This window comes from Aquarana catesbeiana, linkage group LG06, assembly GCF_042186555.1.
Source record: "Aquarana catesbeiana isolate 2022-GZ linkage group LG06, ASM4218655v1, whole genome shotgun sequence".
NCBI lineage: Eukaryota > Metazoa > Chordata > Amphibia > Anura > Ranidae > Aquarana > Aquarana catesbeiana.
Genome location: NC_133329.1, coordinates 44,795,372 through 44,808,899, shown reverse-complemented (window position 1 = coordinate 44,808,899; position 13,528 = coordinate 44,795,372). Strand labels below are relative to the sequence as shown.

The 13,528-nt window shown below is 44.2% G+C and overlaps 1 long non-coding RNA gene across 1 annotated transcript; it reads left to right on the top strand.

Annotated features, from left to right (window-relative positions):
* The first annotated feature begins 338 nt into the window (after window positions 1–338).
* Window positions 339–11,642, top strand: LOC141147555 (uncharacterized). Its single transcript, XR_012245069.1, has 2 exons — window positions 339–918; window positions 11,351–11,642. It is a non-coding gene; the product is annotated as an uncharacterized lncRNA (long non-coding RNA).
* Window positions 11,643–13,528: the final 1,886 nt, after the last annotated feature.

The window sequence follows — 13,528 nt, the reverse complement described above, 5'->3', positions numbered from 1 at the left end:
GGGGGATATTTTCTTGGCACATTTAGGTCCTCTTAGTACCAACTGAGCATCGTTTAAACGCCACGGTCTACCTGAGTATTGTTGCTGACCATGTCCATCCCTTTATGACTACAGTGTCCCCATCTTCTGATGGCTCCTTCCAGCAGGATAATGCACCATGTCACAAAGCTCCAATCATCTCACCACTGGACAATGAGGTCCCTGTACTCCAATGGCCTCCACGCTCACATCATGGATGTGCAGCCGACAGCAACTGCTATGGTGTCACTATGGACCAAAATCTCTGAGGAATGTTTCCAACGCCTTGTTGTATCTATGCCATGAAGATTGAAGGCAAAAGGGGGTCCAACCCGGTACTAGCAAGGTGTACCTAATAAAGTGGCCGGTGAGTGTAGAATATAGTTCTGTCCAAGGAAAAGTAGGGATTTCACTGGGAACCCCTCAGAAATGTACAAATCAAGCCATTACTGTAAACCAAACTAATGGCAGACTGGAAACTGGACCCAATCAACTGGTGGACAGAGCCCTCGAGGCTTGAGTTTACAGCAAAACAATTCGAACAGACGTTTTTTTGCTGTAAAGCTTTATCTGAGGTCTAAGCAGAGGGTGTACACGGAAATAGGACGCCTACAAGCCTCCCGCCTTCATTTTTGACGACTGACAATGGCACTTAGCTGCAAGGAGCTTATCTACTCAATTCTTAAAGAAATGAGGGAACTAAACTTTAAAGAATTTAAACTGTATTTGAACGATGAGGGCATCCTTAAGCCCTACAAACATATTCCAGTTGCTGGAGAGAGCAGACCGCATTGATGTTCCAGATCTTCTGATTAGGCACTACACACAGCAAGGAGCCTTGGAGGTAACCCTTAAACTGCTGGAGGCCATTAGAGAAACAAATCTCGCAGAAACACTCAGGTAAGTCAGATAACGGAGAATAGCAGAAGAAATGAGGAGCCTTTAATGCATAACTCCCAAACTGGTCCTCATTTGGAGGAACTGCCCTTTTTTTTAGATCAAATCCCTCTGTCCCTCCTGCAGCCTCAACTGTCCCTTTTTTTGGTCTGATTCTATACAAAATTACAGTAAAACCTTAGATTGCGAGCATAATTCGTTCCAGAAACATGCTTGTAATTCAAAGCACTTGTATAGCAAAGCAAATTTCCCCATAAGAAATAATGGAAACTCAGATGATTCGTTTCACAACCATTTATTCATAAGTCCTTCAGTTTATAGTTCATTTAAAAAGATTACAGCAATGTGATAGGTTGTGTAACCATAAAATATCTCCTCCTACCTATCTAAGTGCACTTTCAGTGTCACTTACAACTCCATCAGAAATATGGTATACTCCGTGCTCAGGATACTATCGGGTTGCAGCCTCCCCTAATCGGTTCCCAAAGGAAACCTACGAGTGATAAAAACAAAAAAAGTGGGGTGTGTGGCGCTACTCTGATGGCAAACTAATAAGGGGTTAAAATGAGTAGGTAAAGTGAGGTAGGTGGCACTAAACTGGGGGATTTCCCTAATTAACCACTTTTGTTTTTTTTTTAAAGCATGAAACTGTTTTTTTTCCAAAAAAAAGTGTTTGAAAAATTGCTGCGCAAATACCGTGCAAGATAAAAAGTTGCAATGACTGCCATTGTATTCTCTAGGGTCTCTGCTAAAAAAGCATATATAATGTTTGGGGGTTCTGTGTAATTTTCTAGCAAAAAATGATGATTTTTACATGTAGGAGCAAAGTGTCAGAATTGGCCGGGTTGGTAAGTGCACCCTACACGTTACAGTGCTCAAATAATCACATATAAGCAAATAATAATAATGCTATTGTAATAACCACATATGATATGCAGAGTGCAGTCAGACCAAATCAAAAATGACATATGTGTATTAAGTGACCAAAGACGGCTAATTGTGTATATAAAAAATATATAAAAAAAACATAGTGTAGTGAATCTCTAAATAGCTCCCAAATTCATCAAAGGTTCATCAGAGAATTTTTTTTTTTTTTAATCAAAATAAATAAATAAATGTTTATCAAAAAAGTTCAAATGGAAAAAAGTCCCAAAAGCAGTGTTAATGTAAAATTGGTGAAGCTCCAAAATAACCAAGTGTCCAAACGATTAAGTGACTCTTGTGCTCAACAAGTCAGGTGACTCATGTGCTCCCCCTTATGGGTCCCCACTCACCAGCTCCTGTTACCCCTGCAGGGGTGATAAGCATGTATGGATAACCGTGGGTGGCCTCCCTTGATGGCTCTGCCAATGGTCCGTCCGTGGCCTATCGGGCCTCTACAGTTCACTCCACCAGATCAGGACATCCAAGCCAGTCATCCGCTCAGCACATCACCACAGTCACCGTATCCAAGGATTTATTCAGCAACCTCTCAGGGCTAGGTCCTCATAGGAAGAGACAAGGCTCCCATAGTGTAGTATTAAAAGTACTTTTATTTTAAAAATAAAGCTAAAAACAAAAGCTTCCCATCAAAAGGGAAACAAACTTTAAAAAAAAACTACAGTATGTTGCCAGTGGCCAGGGGAAGCCGGTTCGCAGCATGCGCTTCAACTGCGTTCCAGGCTCCCTACTTCCGTGCTGGAAATGACGTGAGTGAGAGCCTCCGCTTACGCGTTTCGTCATTGACGTTCTCAAAGGCGGCGCCATCTTGATGCACCCCACATCTAATAAGGCGAGCGGCCGTGCGGGTTCCTCCCCCTCCCAGAAGGTAACTAATAAGCAACCAACTTTGCCACAGGGGGCGTTTCTCCAGAAGAAGCTATGGGGGAAATGCTAACTAAAGTCCACACACATAATAGCGGCACCACCCCATTAACTAATTGACCCTATGCATCTCCGCTCGCCTGTGGTAATCATATTACAAACAAGGGTACAGTGGGTACAGTGTAGGCATATGCATAACAATCAATAAATATAATATAGATGTACAGTCACTGGTATATTTACATGGGCAAACATGCAATAGTGGATAGTATAGCTCATTAGTTGAAGAGAAAAAAAAAAATATCTCAAGTGGCCAGCCGCAAAACTGCAGCTCAAGCCATCAGATAGGCTAGAAATTCAGACAAACCCAGATACTACCTGGTAAACCTAATTGGGAAAAAAGTTTTATAAAGGGAGGTATGATCAAAATTAACACAGTCAAAACAGAGAAGGAGGCCTAATACAATGGGCTGAGGGTATGCAATATGTGGGTTAATGTAGTTTAGAAACCAAAGGGTTTCTGTATTTAACTATTGTGCAAGAAAAAGATGTAATTTAAGTGAACAGTAACATGAAAGATGTGGTCATCATATACATATATGGACCATAAGTACAGATAATAAAAGATACCATATAAAAAGGCCAATATAAATTGGGTAAGGCAGCCCTTATCATCGAGATCTAAACTAACAGTTGTGTAGACCAGATGTTTAACTAGTGAATCCAGGTGTTGTCTATTAAGCCTCATCAGAGATTCAGGTGGTCAGGCTACAGCACCCCTAGGTGAAAAAGCCTGCCACTATATATAATTCCCTACCCGGATAGGACATAATTCAAGATAGCTCAAAATCAAGAGGATAATATGAGTATCCTCAATGGCAGATCCCTGCCCTATCTTAAAGTGGGGTATGACATTAAGCCACAGGCGGGTTCCATGAAACCATCTGTAGCAAAATAGGGTGAGGTAAAACATCTTAAGAGTACCTAAGCTAGTACATGAACATAAGAGAACACCCAATTACCCAATCAGGACCCAGATAGGCCCACTGGTGGGCTCCCCAGCTCCACAAAGTGAGGTCCCTAAAGTGAAGATATGGTAGTTCATTGCATACTCCGGGCTTGCTGATGGGTATCCCCATACGATGGCTACTAATGTACGTTTGGGGTACCCTAATGTTCACAAGTACTACATTGGTGATAAACTTTATACCAGAGAAACCTTGCATCAAAACAGCTGGGTATGGAACAGAGCTATCCCAACGTGCACCAGCTGTAAATGTGTAGTTATGGGTTAGCTATAAAGCAGTTCAGGTCTATGTCAAGGTTGAGCCCTTTGGGGGCAAGGGATCCCAGCTGGTAAATCCAGCTGGTTTAATTCCTGGAGATTAGGGTGTGTTTGTTTCCCCCTCTCCAGTGGTCTTTAACTAGATCAATACCATAGAATATGAGTCCACTCGGATCTCTATGATGTACTTCATCAAAGTGTCGTGATAGGTTATGTTTGGGGAATCCATTTCTTATAGTTTTAATATGCTCCCGTATCCGGACAAATAGGGGATGGGTGGTTCTTCCCACATACTGAAGATGGCATGGACATTCAATGATGTATGTGACATGGGTGCTATGACATGTAATTAGTTGTTTTATCTGGTACTCCCTATGGTCAGTAAGTGATTTAAAGGATTCCTTTTTCCTCGGTCGTCTTTTGCTGGCTTTACAAGGTCAGCATCTTTGGCACCTATGATCTATGTGTGTCACAGTTCCTGTGTATCCTTAGTAGTTGACCCTTCGGAATGTTACATTTCCACTTGGGATGGTGGCAACTGGAAGTGGGGATGTACCCGTTTCGGTCTGTTGCCTTAAAAAAAGTGCGGGTATATAGGGCATCCCCTACTATGAAAATCTCTAGATCCAGATAGTCGATCTACTGATGATTCCATTTGCCCGTAAAGGTGATCCCGTATCTGTTTATGTTTAGATCTTCAAGGAGTCTTTCAAAACTATCAGGTGTACCATCCCAGAGTATAATCAGGTCATCTATATACCTTCTATACATCTTAATTTGGGGAATTTTTTTTTATAAATACAAGCTGGGGTCCCTGGCCCCAAAGGGCTCAACCTTGACATAGACCTGAACTGCTTTATAGCTAACCCATAACTACACATAATCATGCAGATTATGATTTACAGCTAGTGCACGTTGGGATAGCTCTGTTCCATACCCAGCTGTTTTGGTGCAAGGTTTCTCTGGTATAAAGTTTATCATCAATGTAGTAGTTGTTAACATTAGGGTACCCCAAACGTACATTAGTAGCCATCGTATGGGGATACCCATCAGCACGCCCGGAGTATGCAGTGAACTACCATATCTTCACTTTAGGGACCTCACTTTGCTTAGCTGGGGAGCCCACCAGTGGGCCTATCTGGGTCCTGATTGGGTAATTGGGTGTTCTCTTATGTTCATGTACTAGCTTAGGTACTCTTAAGATGTTTTACCTCACCCTATTTTGCTACAGACGGTTTCATGGAACCCGCCTGTGGCTTAATGTCATACCCCACTTTAAGATAGGGCAGGGATCTGCCATTGAGGATACTCATATTATCCTCCTGATTTTGATCTATCTTGAATTATGTCCTACCCGGGTAGGGAATTATATATAGTGGCAGGCTTTTTCACCTAAGGGTGCTGTAGCCTCACCACCTGAATCTCTTATGAGGCTTAATAGACAATACCTGGATTCACTAGTTAAACATCTGGTCTACACAACTGTTAGTTTAGATCTCGATGATAAGGGCTGCCTTACTGGGTTGACCAATTTATATTGACCTTTTTATATGGTATCTTTTATTATCTGTACTTATGGTCCATATAGGTATATGATGACCACATCTTTCGTGTTGCTGTTCACTTAAATCACATATTTTTCTCGCACAATAGTTAAATATAGAAACCCTTTGATTTCTATACTACATATACCCACATATTGCATACCCTCTGCCCATTGTATTAGGCCTCCTTCTCTGTTTTGACTGTATTAATTTGGATCATACCTCCCTTTATAAAACTTTTTTCCCAATTAGGTTTACCAGGTAGTATCTGGGTTTGTCCGAATTTCTAGCCTGAGCTGCAGTTTTGTGGCTAGCCACTTGAGATATTTTTTTTTTCTCTTCAACTAATGAGCTATACCATCCACTATTGGATGTTTACCCATGTAAATATACCAGTGACTGTACATCTATATTATATTTATTGATTGTTATGCATATGCCTCCACTGTACCCTTGTTTGTAAAATAATTACCACAGGCGAGCGGAGATGCATAGGGTCAATTAGTTAATGGGGTGGTGCCGCTATTATGTGTGTTAGCATTTCCCCCATAGCTTCTTCTGGAGAAACGCCCCCTGTGGCAAAGTTGGTTCCTTTTTAGTTACCTTCTGGGAGGGGGAGGAACCCGCATGGCCGCTCGCCTTATTAGATGTGGGGTGCATCAAGATGGCGCCACCTTTGAGAACGTCAATGATGAAAAGCGTAAGAGGAGGCTACGCACTCACGTCATTTCCGTCATGGAAGTAGGGAGCCTGGAACGCAGTTGAAGCGCACGCTGCGAACCGGCTTGCCCTATATACTGCACTGGCCACATACTGTAGTGTTTCTTAAAGTTTTTTTCCCTTTTGATGGGAAGCTTTTGTTTTTAGCTTTATTTTTAAAATAAAAGTACTTTTAATACTACACTATGGGAGCCTTGTCTCTTCCTATGAGGACCTAGCCCTGAGAGGTTGCTGAATAAATCCTTGGATGCGGTGACTGTGGTGATGTGCTGAGCGGATGACCGGCTTGGATGCCCTCATCTGGTGGAGCGAACTGTAGAGGCCCGATAGGCCACGGACGGACCATTGGCAGAGCCATCAAGGGAGGCCACTCCATACATGCTTATCACCCCTGCAGGGGTAACAGGAGCTGGTGAGTGGGGACCCATAAGGGGGAGCACATGAGTCACCTGAAATGTTGAGCACAAGAGTCACTTCGAGTCACGATCGTTTGGATACTTGGTTATTTTGGAGCTTCACCAATTTTACATTAACACTGCTTTTGGGACTTTTTTTCCATTTGAACTTTTTTGATACACATTTTTTCATTTTTTTTGATGAAAATTTTTTTTTCTCTGATGAATCTTTGATGAATTCGGGAGCTATTTATGATTCACTACACTAAGTTTTTTTTATATATATTTTTTATGTAGACGATTAGCCTTCTTTGGTCACTTAATACACATGTGTCATTTTTGATTTGGTCTGACTGCACTCTGCATATCATATGTGGTTATTACGATTGCATTATTATTATTTGCTTATATGTGATTATTTGAGCACTGTAACGTGTAGGGTGCACATTTTTTGTTTAATTAGGGAAATCCCCCAGTATAGGTAGTGCCACCTACCTCACTTTACCTACTCATTTTTAACCCCTTATTAGTTTGCCATCAGAGTAGGAGCCACACACCCCACTTTTTTTTGTTTTTATCACTCGTAGGTTTCCTTTGGGAACCAATTAGGGGAGGCTGCAACCCGAAAGTATCCTGAGCGCGGAGTATACCATATTTCTGATGGAGTTGTAAGGGACACTGAAAGTGCGCTGAGATAGGTAGGAGGAGAACCAGGATAAAGCAGAATCACGGAGGCCAAGGGAGTGTAATTTGCTGAGGAGGAGCAGGTGGTCAACTGTGTCAAAGGCAGCAGAGAGGTCTAAAAGTATGAGTATGGAGTAATGGCCATTGGTGTTAGCAGTTATTAAGTCATTGGTGAGTTTTAGTAGGGCAGTTTCAGTAGAATGCTGTGGACGGAAGCCGGACTGTAGGGGGTCGAGAAGGTTGTTGTCCGTGAGGTAGCGACTCATTCGGTCGCGGACAAGGCGTTCGATGAGCTTGGAGGCAAACGGGAGCAGGGAGATAGGTCTTAAGTTATTCAAACAGGTGGGGTCTAGTGAGGGTTTTTTAAGTATGGGGGTTGCCAGTGCATGTTTGAGCGGGGAAGGAAAGGTACAGGATTTATATAGCGCCAACAGTTTGCACAAATGTTTTTTTTTTCAAAATTGTCGCTCTTTGTTTGTTTATAGTGCAAAAAATAAAAACTGCAGAGGTGATCAAAGACCACCAAAATAAAGCTCTATTTGTGGGACAAAAAGAACATCAATTTTGTTTGGGTACAGCATCACACAAGCACGCAATTGTCAGTTAAAACGACGCAGTGCCGTATTGCAAAAAATGGACAGGTCATTAAGGGGTAAATCCTTCCGGTCCTTAAGTGGTTAAGCTGCATAGGGGTTTTTTCACTGTCAGGGCAGTAAGCACGTGGAACTTTCTTCCACAATTGGTGGTGTCAGCAGGAAGTATTGATAGTTTTTAACAGTGGCGTACCAAGTGGGGGGGGGAATGTAGATATTTGCCAGCACACCAAGGATCAGCACACGGTGGCGTCCAAACGGTTTAATTTATTGCATGATCACAACACAAAAGGTGCAACGTTTCAGAGTCGCGTAGGACCCCTTCGTCAGGCATGTGATAAATGTGAAAATTTCAGTAAAGAGAATTTAAATAACCATCAACCAATCAAAAATCAAGACCTTTAAGAGCTTATACCAGGAACGTGTGCGATGGGAATATGAAACATTGCAAGTAGGGGGGGCAGACCCCTGCCAGGTGCCACACACTGGGGGGGTGTCAAGGGGCACGTTTGTGTGTTCCTATGCTTGGACTCTTGCCCTTTTCTGCACCGTTGTCTGTGTTTTTCAGGCCTTCTGCCTGGTTGGCTGGCGGAGCTGTCTGTCTCCCTGGATGTGGGGGTGGGCGGGGCATATGACGTTTTCCTATGCTGGGGATTGGCGGGCGGCAGAGTGGGAGGTGCTCTGCCTCTGTGGTGTGCTGATTGGCCCTAAGGGATATGATGTAGGGAACGCGATGCGGTGCTTTGCCCATGACGCTGTGCTTGCGCATGAGCATTTCTCTGTTTACAGCACATTGGCGCCAAGTTTGGTTTTCTTCATCAGGAATATCCAGAACAGGGTAAGCAAAACACCCTCTACCTCCTGTACCGCAGGGGAGAGAGAGACAGTGAGCAGCTCTGAGTAGAGAACTGCTGGAGGTAACTTTTTAGGTAAACCAGCAGGTGATTGGTTGCTAGGTGTTCTTAGCAACTAATTAATAGCTTGTTAAAATGAAAAATTACCTCCAGCAGTTCCCGCCCTCTGTTCAGCACTGCTCACTGTCTCTTCATCTGCATGATTAGGTAGGAAGGGACAGAGGTGCTGTGTAATGTAAAAGGGGTCCAGAGGTGCAGGGTGCTGTGTAATGTAAAGGGGTCCAGAGGTGCAGGGTGCTGTGTAATGTAAAGGGGTCCAGAGGTGCAGGGTGCTGTGTAATGTAAAGGGGTCCAGGGGTGCGTTGCTCTGTAATGTAAAGGGGTCCAGAGGTGCAGGGTGCTGTGTAATGTAAAGGGGTCCCGCGGTGCAGGGTGCTGTGTAATGTAAAGGAGTCCAGCGATGCAGGGTGCTGTGTAATGTAAAGGAGTCCAGAGATGCAGGGTGCTGTGTAATGTAAAGGGGTCCAGAGGTGCAGGGTGATGTGTAATGTAAAGGGGTTCAGAGGTGCAGGGTGCTGTGTAATGTAAAGGGGTCCAGAGGTGCAGTGCTGGGTAATGTAAAGGGGCCCAGAGCTGCAGGGGGCTGTGTAAAGTAAAGGGGTCCAGAGGTGCGGTGCTGTATAAAGTAAAGGGGCCCAGAGCTGTGGGGGCTGTGTAATGTAAAGGGGTCCAGAGTGGGGGGCTGTGTAATGTAAAGGGGGCCCAGAGCTGCGTGGGGCTGTGTAATGTAAAGGGGTCCAGAGGTGCGGTGCTGTGTAAAGTAAAGGGGTCCAGAACTGCGGGGGGGGGGGCTGTGTAAAGTAAAGGGGTCCAGAACTGCGGGGGGCTGTGTAATGTAAAGGGGTCCAGAGGTGCAGTTGTGGAGAGGGGATACACAGTAGTGACAAACAGATATTGAAGGATGCAGAGGGCACAGTGGGGTGTTTTTACATTTTAACGTTGGGGGGGTTGCCAGATATAGGATCCGCCCTGGGTGCCAAATGCTCTAGGTACGTCCCTGGTTTTTAAAGACTCTTGGACCTGCATCTTGGTGAACACAATATACAGGAATATGGGAAATGATTATCTACATGAACACACATACACCAATTACACACGTTGGACTGGATTGACTAGTGTCTTTATTCAACCTTACCAACTATGAAACTATGCCCCATTTTATTAAACTAGTGAAACTGTTATGTCCCTGCTATAGTGCATCCTGCTTGTAAATTTCTTGATTATGCATTATCTACATTTACTCAACTCTTACCCTGGATCAGAGGTCTCCAAACTTTCTAAACAAAGGGCCAGTTTACTGTCTTTCAGAGCTTGGGGATGCTGGACTGTGGCCAGTGGGAGTAGAAAATGGCCTGGCATCAGTGGAAATACTGTAAACATAGCACCTGTGGTCAATAGGAGGAGGAATAGTGCCCCATCAATGGTATTAGTGGGAGGAAAATTGGCCCATCGTTGGTGTTAGTGGGAGGAATAGTGCCCCATCATTGGCATTAGTGGGAGGAATAGTGCCCCATCATTGGTATTAATAGAAGGAAAAATGGCCCAGTGGGAGGAATTGTGTCTTATTATTGGTATTAGTGCCATCATTGGTATTAATGGTAGGAATAGTGGCCCATTGGTATTAGTGGGGGGAATAGTGCCCCATCATTGATATTAGTGGGGGTGTAATGCCCCATCAATGATATTAGTGTGAGGAATAGTGGCCCATTGGTATTAGTGGGGGGGAATAGTGCCCCATCATTGATATTAGTGGGGGTGTAATGCCCCATCAATGATATTAGTGTGAGGAATAGTGCCCCATCATTGGTATTAGTGGGGGGCATAGTACCCCATCATTGGTGTCAGTGGGAGGAATAGTGCCCCATCATTGATATTAGCGGAGGGGGAATAGTGCCTCATTGTTGATATTAGTGGGAAAAATAGTGCCCCATCATTGGTATTAGTGGGGGGGGATAGTGCCCCATCATTGGTATTAGCGGTGGTACTAGTGCCCCATCATTGGTATTAGTGCGAGGAATAGTGCCCCATCATTGGTATTAGTGTGAGGAATAGTGCCCCATCATTGATATTAGTGTGAGGAATAGTGCCCCATCATTGATATTAGTGGGGGGGAATAGTGCCCCTTCATTGATATTAGTGGGGGAATAGCACCCCATCATTTGTATTAGTGAGGGGAATAGTGCTCCATCATTGACCATCATTGATATTAGCAGGGGGGAATAGTGCCCCAATCATTGATATTAGTGGTGGGGAATAGTGCCCCATCATTTGTATTCGTGAGGGGAATAATGCCCCATCATTGGTATTAGTGAGGGGAATAATGCCCCATCATTGATATTAGCGGGGGAGGGGGGAATAGTGACTTGTCATTGAACAGGTGAGTATTAATGCTGCAATCATGCTCACAACAGGACTGTTCTTATACAAATATGAAAGGTTGGGAGTAATGAGAATCAGTTGTTTTTGATATAGTAAGTATCTTCCTTTACTATTACAGATCCAAGCTCGCTTCAATAGGGGTTCAAGAACAGAGTGCGATGGAAGTTCGATGAAAGCCCCATTACATTTCTGGTGCTATGAAAATCCAATGGAAGAATCAGCCATCTACATTTTCGAAAAAGCCCTTCTCTGCATTTACTTTCATTGTTTTCTTACCTGTAACTGATGATCAGTCAGAGCCTTTTATTTGCATGGATTGACTTCAATTGTAATATTTGGTACGGCTCCCAATTTTGTATTTGTTGGCTGTGATCAGCTGACATGCCAATCAATAAAGAAATTGCACCAGATGTAGCCTTTCTATCTAATCCATGCTGCATATCCGGAAATCAGAGATCTGAGGTCACCATGAAATTCTTTTTGTTTTAATAAAAGAGTTGCCTTCATTTGAGATAATGGGGTCGTCTTATGCCACGTACACACAACCGGACTTTACGGCATACTTGGTTCGGCGGACCGGAGTCCATCGGACAATTCGATCGTGTGTGGGCTCCAGCGGGCTTTTTTTCCCCAAAAGTTTGATGGACCTAGAAATGAAACATGTTTCAAATCTTTTCGACGGACTCGAGTCCGGACGAAAAGTCCGCTCGTCTGTATGCTAGTTCGACGGACAAAAAAACGACGCTAGGACAGCTATTGGCTACTGGCTATGAACTTCCTTGTTTTAGTCCGGTCGTACATCATCACGTACAAATCCGTCGGACTTTGGTTGATCGTGTGTAGGCAAGTCCGTTCATTCGGAAAGTCAGTCGTAAAGTCCGTCGAAAAGTCCGCAGGACAAAGTCTGCCATAAAGTCCGCTCATGTGTACGCGGCATTATGTGTCCTTTTCGGCATAAAAATAGAGCTTAGTGGGGCTCTACTTTAACTTCGGCCACCCAGATAATGTATTAATGTATAGGTGCAATGGCAACACTGCACATGTGCGTGCATGGATGGGCGTGGTTACAATGTTGAGAGCGCGCTCACTGCGTTCTCCCAGCACAGTAATCAGGCTGTCATAGGCTTGTCCCTTTAACCACTTGCCGACCGCCTAACGCAGATATACTGCGGCAGAATGGCACGGACAGGCAAAATCACGTACCTGGTACGTGATCTGCCTTCCGCGGGCTGGGGGCGCATTGCGTCCCCCCCCCCGGTGCCTGAGGTGGTCGGCTTCATTGGGGAAGTGATACAAGCAGAGGGGGAGGCCACTCATTCGTGGCTCCCCCCTCGCGATCGTTCCCCACGAATGAAATTCTTCCTCTGCCGCTGTAATGTAAACAGCGGCAGAGGAAGTGATGTCACATCTCCTCGTGTCGGTCTTTTCGTTCTGGCACCGAGGAGAGAAGACATCCAAGTAAGTGCACCAACACTACACTTTCAGTAGAACACACTAGGCACACTTTTCACCCCTGATCACCCCCTGATCACCCCCCCCCCTGTCAGAGTGACACCAATAGCAGTTTTTTTTTTGCATTGGTGTCAGTTTGTGACAGTTATAAGTGGTAGGGCAGGTAATATTAGCCCCCTTTAGGTCTAGGGTACCCCCCTAACCCCCCCTAATAAAGTTTTAACCCCTTGATCACCCCCCGTCGCCAGTGTCACTAAGCGATCGTTTTTCTGATCGCTGTATTAGTGACACAGGTGACGCTAGTTAGGGAGGTAAGTATATAGGTTCGCCGTCAGTGTTTTATAGCGACAGGGACCCCCATATACTACCTAATAGGGATGAGCTTCGAGTTCGAGTCGAACTCATGTTCTACTCGAACATTGGCTGTTCGCAAGTTCGCCGAACAGCGAACAATTTGGGGTGTTCGCGGCAAATTCGAATGCCGCGGAACACCCTTTAAAAGTCTATGGGAGAAATCAAAAGTGCTAATTTTAAAGGCTTATATGCAAGTTATTGTCATAAAAAGTGTTTGGGGACCTGGGTCCTGCCCCAGGGGACATGGATCAATGCAAAAAAAAGTTTTAAAAACGGACGTTTTTTCAGGAGCAGTGATTTTATTAATGCTTAAAGTCAAACAATAAAAGTGTAATATCCCTTTAAATTTCGTACCTGGGGGGTGTCTATAGTATGCCTGTAAAGGGGCGCATGTTTCCCGTGTTTAGAACAGTCTGACAGCAAAATGACATTTTGAAGGAAAAAACTCATTTAAAACTACCGCGGCTATTGCATTGCCGACAATACACAT